Source organism: Anguilla anguilla, chromosome 3, assembly GCF_013347855.1.
Source record: "Anguilla anguilla isolate fAngAng1 chromosome 3, fAngAng1.pri, whole genome shotgun sequence".
In the NCBI taxonomy this organism is placed as follows: Eukaryota; Metazoa; Chordata; class Actinopteri; order Anguilliformes; family Anguillidae; genus Anguilla; species Anguilla anguilla.
Genome location: NC_049203.1, coordinates 2003628 through 2014167, shown reverse-complemented (window position 1 = coordinate 2014167; position 10540 = coordinate 2003628). Strand labels below are relative to the sequence as shown.

General features: G+C 50.3%; 1 long non-coding RNA gene across 1 annotated transcript; it reads right to left on the bottom strand.

The window, feature by feature from the left end:
* Nucleotides 1-3611: 3611 nt before the first annotated feature.
* On the bottom strand, nucleotides 3612-8181 carry LOC118222824. Its single transcript, XR_004764335.1, has 3 exons — nucleotides 8008-8181; nucleotides 7064-7173; nucleotides 3612-3796 (listed from the first exon to the last, which is right to left on the bottom strand). It is a non-coding gene; the product is annotated as an uncharacterized LOC118222824 (long non-coding RNA).
* Between the last annotated feature and the right edge of the window lie 2359 nt (nucleotides 8182-10540).

The following is a 10540-nucleotide window of genomic DNA, read 5'->3' as shown; positions in this document are numbered from 1 at the left end:
CTATCCCAGTCACCATCGCCTCAATTATAAAAGCAAACAAAGGACATGGAGGGAGGTGTACAAAGGGCCTCCCCCCCCCCCCCCCCCCGATGACAGCTGCAAGGCCGGGGAACACAGGAAGCAGTCTCACATCAGAACACACAGTAAACAGCAGCCGTGTCACGCACTGTCTGTGTGAGTGAGGGAGTGATGCTCTTCCCATAATGCTTTGTGATATTTGTGTGTGTGTGTGTGTTTTAATTAGTCTGTGCTTTTCTGGGGAAACCCCTCTCCATTCCACCCTCTGTCAGCAGTAGTCTATCAACGCCCCCCCCCACCCCCCCCCCCTGCAGACACTCTGAATTATAGAACAGGCTCATAAATGTGCTGCATAAACAGAACGTCAGTAATCTGATGCTAATAAATTTCCAACAACCGCCACTCCTCAGTCATTCCCCCCCTCCCTGTATGAACGCCGTCGCCTTTTCAAGCTTTATTAGCTACAGCTGCTCCAGGCCGTGATGCCAACTCTTCCTCCAGCACAGGTATGCCCCTGTACCTGGGCTGTTTGTATAATTGATGGGGGGGGGGGGGGGGGGGGGGCAGCTGCCACTCTGCCTGCTTTTCAGTGCCCAGTGCCATCTGTGATACTCCCATAATTCCCTGCTCTCTTCACGATACCCTGATTCTGTGATGCTCTACCCATAATGCTTTGCACATGATGCCCAGTCTGTGATGCTCTTCCCATAATGCTTTGCTCGTGACGCCCTGTCTGTGATGCTCTACCCATAATGCTTTGCGTGTGGTGCCCAGTCTGCAATACTCTACCCATAATGCTTTGGGTGTGCTGCCCAGTCTGCGATGCTCTTCCCATAATGCTTTGGGTGTGCTGCCCAGTCTGCGATGCTCTTCCCATAATGCTTTGGGTGTGCTGCCCAGTCTGTGATGCTCTACCCATAATGCTTTGGGTGTGCTGCCCAGTCTGTGATGCTCTACCCATAATGCTTTGCATGTGCTGCCCAGTCTGCGATGCTCTTCCCATAATGCTTTGGGTGTGCTGCCCAGTCTGTGATGCTCTACCCATAATGCTTTGCGTGTGCTGGCCTGTCAGTGATTCCCTGCGTGTGACGCCGGGCTCTGCCAGCTCAGCTCAGCTCAGCGCGGTCCGTCTCAGAGTCTCTCCGTGTCTCCGTGACTCAGCGGGCTCCACGCGGGAGGCCATCGCTGCGGGACGAGGGGCAACGGTCGGAACACGGCAGCGTCACTCACGCACCCGTGAGCACACGCTTGTGTGCGTGTGCGAGAGAGAGAGACAGCAAGGCTTCAGTTTGAGCAGCCACAAGAAACTAGCACTACACCAAGTGACGAGAGGTCAGCAGGGTCTACATTAATGGCTCCACCACAGGTGCACCATTCGCGCATCTGAAAAACTATCACCTGCCTGAGAAATGGAAAACGCTGCACTTAAACAGGCTTCAAGCCTAAAATGTGCGTCTGTTGTTTTCAAATGTGAGCCAGTCATCAACAGGGACCGTTCCAAAGGGCAAACAGCAAAGCAGGAGAGTTTCCAAAGTGTCCTGAGAGGGAAAGAATAACCCACTTTTTTGATTTGAGTTACGTAAACGAGAGAGAGAGAGAGAGAGAGAGAGAGAGAGAGAGAGAGAGGATCCCCAGTGACCGATGTTGTCATCGCACATCAAACATTAAACTCCAGGTCGCTCGGAACAGCCGGTCATTAATAAACGAAGAGGCGGAGTTAAAAATAGACGCTCGCGCCCAACAGCAGTGGAAACGGGCCCGGAGCGAAAGTCCCTTCAGCACCCTGGAGAGCGGCCAGCCCGAGAGAGCAGCCAGCCAGAGAGAGCGGCCAGCCCGAGAGAGCAGCCAGCCCGAGAGAGCGCCCAGCCTGAGAGAGCAGCCAGCCAGAGAGCGGCCAGCCCGAGAGAGAGCGGCCAGCCCGAGAGAGAGCGGCCAGCCCGAGAGAGCAACCGACCAGCGAGCGTGCAGCGTGTCTGCGTGAGACAAGGGAACCCTGCACTCGTGTGTGTGCGCGTGTGTGTGCGCGCGCTCGTGTGTGTGTGTGTGTGTGTGTGTGTGTGTGTGCGTGCGCTCTTGTGTGCGCGCGTGCGTGTGTGTGTGTGTGTGTGTGTGGGTGTGGGTGTGTGGTGTGTGTGTGCGCGCGTGTGTGAGGAGGGGGTCAGGGTGAAAGGCACGGCGGGGGGGGGGGGGGGGGGGGCGTGGGGGACACAGTGACAGCAGAACAGGTGTCCCCGTGGCAGAGTTCACACAGCTAGTGTTTTAACATCGGCACTGGAGCGGCAGGCCCTGACAGCACTGTGTTCAGCACAGGCCTGAAAGGGTCGACCTTATCCCCTCCCCTCCGTCCTCTCCTCCTCTCCCCTTCCTTCTCTCCGCCCACTCCATCCCTTTTTCTCTGCACATCCGTCCATCTCTCCCTCGCTCCGCAGCCCAGGCCGGGTAAAAGGTCAGAATCTTTTATTTTTTTTCTGAAAGAGCGCGAATATTAAGAAAGACGTGTGCGTCGCAGAGAGAGAGAGAGAGAGAGAGAGAGAGAGTGGGTGGCTTCCGGCTGTGAAAACAGCGTCTGAGAGACTCATAGATTTATGGGGGGGTGGTGGGGTTGGTGATGGTGGGGGGGGGGGGGGGTCGCAGAAGGTATTTTGGGCTCGAAGGCTGGCTGTTGGAAGTTGCAGAGCCTGAACAACAGGAAGTCTGCAGCTCGCTGTGCAATGGGAGGGCTGGGGGGGGGCTGGGGGGGTCGAGGGGGCAGATGTCACTGCTCGACTCGACCCCCCCCCCCCCCTCCGGTCGTAACCGGGGAACGGCGGTAATCGGTCGCATTGTGGCGGAGACGAGAGGCCAAGGAACAGCCGCGTTGCCATGGAGACCCGCAACCTCGCGCGTCTGCACAGAAACGAGCGGAACATGCCAGAGAGCGAGAGAAAAAGCGAAAGAGAGAGGTGGAGAGGGGGAAGAAAAGAAAAGAGCCAGGTTAACTGGCGATGACACTGCGAGGTGAGGGGACCTGTCCCGTGCTTTACGACGGGGATGGGGGAGGACTGTGTTTGGGGTGGGGGAGGACTGTGTTTGGGATGGGGGAGGTCTGTGTGTGGGATGGGGGAGGTCTGTGTGTGGGATGGGGGAGGTCTGTGTTTGGGATGGGGGAGGACTGTGTTTGGGATGGGGGAGGTCTGTGTTTGGGATGGGGGAGGTCTGTGTTTGGGATGGGGGAGGTCTGTGTTTGGGATGGGGGAGGTCTGTGTTTGGGATGGGGGAGGTCTGTGTTTGGGGTGGGGGAGGACTGTGTTTGGGATGGGGGAGGTCTGTGTGTGGGATGGGGGAGGACTGGGCGTGGGACGGGGGAGGAATCATTTCCCCATCTTTTATTAAAAGTTTAAAACCAAGTTTAACACCTTTCTGGGGTTTTTTTTATTTTTTAAGTATCAATTGTTTCCATGGTAACCAGGTGAGCATGCAGCTGCATTATGGGTCAGACAGGTGTGGTGTGACCCGGTCCTGTCACGGATCGCTCACCCGGTCCACTCAGTAACACCCCGTCCTCACCAGAGAATTTCTACTGCCCAGAACCTACATACACACATGCCCACAAACACACACACACACACACACATAAATATACACACAAGCAAGCACAATCCCACAAACCCAGCAACCACAGACACTAACACACTCACATATGAGCACACGCACCACCATCCAGAACTTAGCTGGAACCCTGTCTCTGTGCAACAGGTGTGTCCTTACCCAGGGAGGGGACTGCAGTCTGTCTCATGAGCTTTTAAAACAGAGCAGAGAAATAGTAGCAGAGAACCAATAGCTCCCTGCTTCAAACAACCACCCCACCACAATAATAACCCCATGAACCCCCCCACCCCACCCCAACACCACCCTGCACGTAACCCCCCACTGTGAACCCCCCCCCACCCCTGCACTCTTCTTCCCTCCTCACAGCCAGCAGACGGGGCCATGCCTTTCCTGGTCTAATGGCTCCCCCTGGTGGCGGAACTGCTGCATGTTTCAGAACTGCATATTTTGTATACCGTGCTCAGGAGACCACTCTGGTTTTGAGAAAAGGCGTTTCCGGTCATAGGCTGTGGAACATATACATAAAGTCATATGCTGTATGAAAGCAGGAATGCACATGTGTGTTTATGTACACACACATGCACACACCATTTCTCTCTCACACACACGCACAAACACAAACCTTATCACACATGCGCACATGCATGTACACACATACACACACACACACACATTCTCTCCAGTAACCCGCACAGCCACCCCAGGCCAAGGAGATATATCCCAGATGTGTGCCCCCAGTGAGACGCCTTCCACTCTATCCCTGACTCCTCCCACTCTATCACTGACCACTCCCACTCTGTCACAGACCGCTACCAGTTTATCGCCGTCTTCTCCTCCCACTCAATCACCAACTCTGGCCTACTCCACCAACTGACTCCTCCCACTCTGGCACAGACTCCTCCCACTCTGGCACTGACTCCTCCCACTCCATCACTGCTGCAGTCTGTGCTGAAAGCTTCAGGGCAGAACGAGGACTCCGTCGCTGGCGGGCTGCTGAGGATTAAGCTGAAGCTTAAACTGAAGCAGGGAGGAGAGGATCCCCCCCCCCGCAGCACGAGCCCAGGGCGGGGCTATCCCCACCAGCTCTTACATAACGGGGTCTCCCCCTGACGTCACGGACTGCAGGAAGAGCCCAGCAGCCCTGCGGTCTCTCAGAGAGAGGGAGGGAGGGAGAGAGAGAGGGAGGGAAACACTGAGAGGAGAGGACGAGTGTGGCCAAGGCAAACAACCCCCTTCTGTCGAATAAATACGTCAATGCAGTACCCTCCACACACTCACACACGTTACACTGTACACACACACACAAACAGACTTACACACAGATATATACCGATACACAAACATACAGACACATACTAGTACACACCCTCTCTCACACACACACACACACACACACACAACTGTAAGTAAACAGATACAGGAGGAGGAGATGACAGGAGACCTCTGAGTGCCCCCCCCCCTCCCCCTCCCCCTCCCCCTCCCCTCCTCCAGTGGTCCAGGTCTCACACCCCCCTGCCAGGGCCCTCATCCCCCCCCCCCGACCCCCCAAAACAGCTAAAGATATTCAGACACTGCAGAGCTTTACATAATCAGCAGCAATGGACACACATACGCACACATGCACACCACATACACGACACACAACACAAGCACACACCTCCAACATACACACACTCAACATACACACACACACACACCCAGCACAAGCACACAACACACATACATCCACGCAACACAAGTATCCTATAGACACTCACTTTCAGCTGTTCCACAGCATACACACTTGGTAGCTAACAGCCCCCCCCCCCAACATTCCATCACTCTAATAAACGGAAACCAACCGTCTCTAGCAGTTTCCTAGCAACATCTGCTGCTGACAGCAGGCTGAACTCAAATGGACCAGACCGACAGCCGTGCCAAGATGTTTTCTTGCTGCTGGCATCCAGTACCCATTATCTGCCCATCTTAGTGGCTATAGTTATTTATTTGCGCGCTTCGCTGGCTCTGGATAATACAAGCGTAATATTTGGACCTGATAAAACCAGAGTATGAACTTGTACTATCGAGTAACGAACATCGTGCGTGCGTGTTAAAAGTACATACATGAAATAGGCCGGCTAAGAGTGCAGTAAATGACTCCATCTTTTCGACATCAACTCTTACTCTCATAAAAAACAATGTTTTTTGTCTGGAATATGTGACATACACACACACACAGACTCAGCTCTACCCCACACAGTGAGGATGTCTGATGCAAATCGAGATGAAACGGCGCGAAGATAAACTAGCGGCGTTAATCTGCCGTCTCCTGCGGGCACATATCTTTATTTACCACACGCTCCTGTCCGTAACTGTGCGTCCCCCCAGAATGATCGCGAGCCCCCCGTGACGTAAGGGCCCATAAATCTAACGGCAGCTCTAGGGAATACCGCTCATTAATACTACATCTCCCCCGTAGGCGTGATGGCCATTAGCGCGGATCTCTGACTCGCGCTCCAGAGTGATCCCCGTAGCGGGAAGCGAAAACAACATTAATCAAAGGGAACCCGCACTGATGCGGGGAGCTAACTGGACAACAGCGACAGGTCATCGGTCTCCCACCGGCAAATTAAATGACTTGCATACGCAAGCGATGCGCTGTCACTGCAACCCATGTTAGGAAAGTGTTACCATTCGACAGTAGATATGGGGTTATTAAAAATGGAAAATGCATTATTATAAGCTGTGTGACTATCCATCTTCTGTTTCTGTGCCCTTCTGTGTTCATCTGCAAGAAAATGTCATGCCGTAACAAGGTGTTATGTTACTTAATGATCACATTATCGGCAATTCATCAGTGACACCTTGTGGCGGAAGGGCCGTACTGCACGTGGAACATCAAATTGTCAACGTTTACGGTTCTGGTTCGTGCGAAGTAAAAACAGTTTCTATTTATATTTTCATAGACCTAAATTACTAAATCAATATGAATACAATAAATGTAAATATAAAATCGATATTAATGAGAATCTCCTGGTTTAAATGGGATTGTGGTTTCAGGTGATTAAAGAGAAAGGTATTTAATTACAGTTGGAAGATAGAAGGGGTTGGAGTCAAATAATCACAATTAAACAAATGTGCAATGAAAGACAATTTCTACAGTTTACCACTAACAGTAAAATGCACTCTCAGCAGCATTTTTGGTACCCTTCTGATTTTGGGGAAATATCCGTATGCAAGGAGACCATGTGTATCTACACTTTCTAATCATTTTGAATAAACCATTGTGTAAAGCTGTGCTATTTGTTTCAATGTGAAAAATTTTAATTTGGCAATCGTTTGTATATTTGCCCCTATATTGTAAACCAATATATTACACAATTTCACCAGGCCACGGTGCCATTACATGGGAGGGCAGGGCAACGTTTGGCTTAAATCCACAGACACCCACAGCACTGGCTGTATTTTGCAATCTGACCTTCTGCCACAACGACGACAGAGTTCCACAGGTGTCTGAGGTCCGGGCTGTCTGGGTTCAGGTAGGGCTCCTGGATGTCGGATTCATGTGTAGGCCAAGATCTTCAGATGCTGTGAGAGGTTTAGAATGATGTTTTAGGGTCAAGGTTACATGATCTCGGAACAGGTTTGGGGAGGGTATTAGGAAAATCAAATTAAAAGGCCCTTTTTGATTCTTGTAAATTATTTTGAATAAAACATGTTATATCAAACGTTAGCAATACCCATATTTGAACACGTCGTGCTGGAAGAATAGAACAAGAACAGTTTCCCTCGTCTCACACAAGATTAAAGCTAAAGTAATGTCCAGCAGGCTAAAGGCCACAGTTAACACTACCACGGACGAGATACACTGCAAGCGCGGCTGTGGCTAGGCTATTAGCGGGGCTAGGAAACTCTGCTATTCCCCTGTAGCCTACCTGATCCGTGTCCTTTTTTATTCGCGCCTGTATTTAACCACTGCACATAATTCTAGGCTACAAATTAAAATATCGTTGACTTTAGTCAGCGTGAACTAATTTGAAAATTACATGCTTACAAATAAGGGCTAAAGGCGTGGAATGTTTATTAATACAGTGCGCGCACAGAGAGAGAGAGAATTGAGTTCTCGCCGGGCAGCGGCTAATTAAAGGGAAACTAAGATTTAATCAGCAGCCGGCTCAGTCTCGCGTTGAATTTAATCAGTTTGGTTTGAAGCACGTTCTTTGTGTGCGTTTCAAAAGACTGCGCCCGTTTTTTTTTTTTTTTTTTTTAACTGCCATGTTTGTTAGATCAGACTTCCGCATACAGGACACAAGTTTTTGTGTTTACCTCTTAATTGAGCCGCGCGGCATCAAGGCGCGACTGTCTGCATTAGGTAGCCTCGAGCAAGTATATTTAAACAGATTTAAACGACTTTTTCCTCACCAGGCTGGAGTCTCCACAGACGGTTGTGTACCCCCGAACCTCTTTCACACGTAATACCTGGGGTTGACACGGAAAATTAAACACCAGTTCAGCCAACCAGCGTCTGACCCATTCGCATCACACCAATTTGGTGTATAATGGGTCTATGTACTTGGCCGTACGCCGCTCCAGGGCGGTCCTAGCGTACGTCTCGATAACGTGCCCATCAAGTGCACGGCCCTCTTGCACTTACGCCAAGCTCATGAACGCGCACGCTGAGACCATTTCTCACAGACTCACAATATCAACACAAATATCCCACAGGGATGACGTGTCCTTTTTTTTTACCATCCTTTAATTAGTCTGAATTTATTAATTGTATATCACAATAATTCAGTGCATTTCATGAGCAATCTTCCAGCACAGAACTCAAACCGCCATTGACTTCTTAACCTTTATTCTGTAGTTGAGCATTGGACATTGGCACAAACAACGTATAATTCTCTGACAGTGGAAACCCTGTACACAGCATAATAATGATTTCAAACAAAATAATACATACACAGTAAAATAAATATCAAAGTAACAGAATTAGAAAAAAGTCATTTATGCGATAACTGAAAAACCGCAGTTGCTAGGCCATGTTAGAGAACATGTTTAATGTGTGTCAAGCATGTTACGTCTTTTCCCATTCAATGCAAACCAAACACACTAATGCTTCTTAGAGAGGACAGGACAGTGCAAATGACTTGAGTGAGTTACTTAAATTGAATTTGGCAAAAATGGCTAAAATAAAATAAAAAACAAAACAAAACGAAAACGGCTGAGCTCGTGGCAGCAACAGCAGCCTCCCCTCTAGTTCCTTTCAAAACACCGTCACGGCTTTTGGTTTATGAAATATGAGCAACAATAATTAGCCAGTTGTTTGTCTATTTAAGGTTGAAAGGCAACAAATGGTTGGTTCTGAGCCGAGGAGGCATCAGTAATCCTACGTACACAGAGGTCAGGACGTGCCGCCCCGTATGATCGGTCGAGCAGCTTCTCTGATTGGTTAAGGGGCTGCTAACTTGGCCCTCCCCTTTAACATGGTCACACGCACAATGTGAGAGAACTTCTTCACCCTTCACTTATCATCAAAGTAAAAACAAAATAAGATAATACTGAAAAGTCTGCAAACAACCCCCCCCCCCCCCCCCCCCCCCCCCCCAACCCCCATCAAGTTCATACATTTTTCTGCATAAAACAGCTTTGGAGAGCTACACAGTAAAATGCCCAGTGTAACTGAAGTCTAACCGAATACATACAAGTCCAACTGGGACTGTATTCTGTACTCTGTACGGGTTCATTTAACACTGAACACTGTGTGTAAGGTCCAAACATAGATAAAAACAAATGTAGGTTTGTCATGATTTCACCCCAACAAACAGAGCAACTTAAAAACCCAGAATCCTAAAAATAACAGCACTGCTGTAGGGACTAAGGCAAGCGAGCTCACTGGCACAGCCCAGATCAGAATTATTTACATGCAGTCATTCAGCAACTGCAAAATATTCCAGCAGTTTCTTCTAGTCCACCCCCAGCAGCGCTGACTTTGGCTCCCCCTGGTGTTCAAAATTAGTGTTACAATGGTGCCACTGTTGCGTTCTTCAGAACCCACGGCCCCCTAAAGGTTGTCTAAGGACAGGAGTTGAACGTTGCCAACGGCAACACGGTTTAGACTTCCAATATTTGCCAGCGTAGCATTTCAACTGAATCCTGAGGTTTTAAACCTACTTTGACGCTCGCTAACAGATTATATTTTTAACTGATTGTAGCTAACCGCTAACACCACAGTAGCTGAGACTTATTTAACAAGGAGGGCATCAGTAGCCGCAGGTCTATGGTAATAAGAGCAGATATGGGACTAAGCGCGCAGCGAGGCAGCCTGCCAGCGGTCGGCCCGGCCCTGTCTGGCGCACTTCTGCTTTGGCGGTGCGCCCCCCGGGTAACCATGGGAACGGCGGGCCGTTGCTCAGGCCGCCCGAGGCCCTATCCCGCCAGCCGACGTCCCCGCGGAAGAGTCGCTGGCAGCAGACCTCGCCTCACCTCACCCCACCCCACCGCGCGCAGCGGCCTGATTTAAAAACGCTCGCGAGCTTAAGATCCAGCGGCTCGCTGAGAAACGGCCCGCGAGCCCACGAGCCTGTTTGCACAGCTCCACATCCGCCAGCGAGAGACACTATTAAAAACAAACACAGCAGTCTATGGTACTGCCCAGTCGATATCTATGGTCAGTCTCACTGCAATCTGTACTGGTCCACTTTCTGTGGTCCCACTGCAATCTGTACTAGTCCACTTTCTATGGTCTCACTGCAATCTGCACTGGTCCAGTCTATTGTCTGTCTGCAATCTCTACTCGTCCACTTTCTATGGTCTGTCTGCAATCTGTACCTGTCCACTCTCTATGGTCCCATGCAATCTGTACTGGTCCACTCTCTATGGTCTGTCTGCAATCTGTACTGTTCAACTCTCTATGGTCCCACTGCAAACTGTACTGGTCCACTGCCTGTCTGAA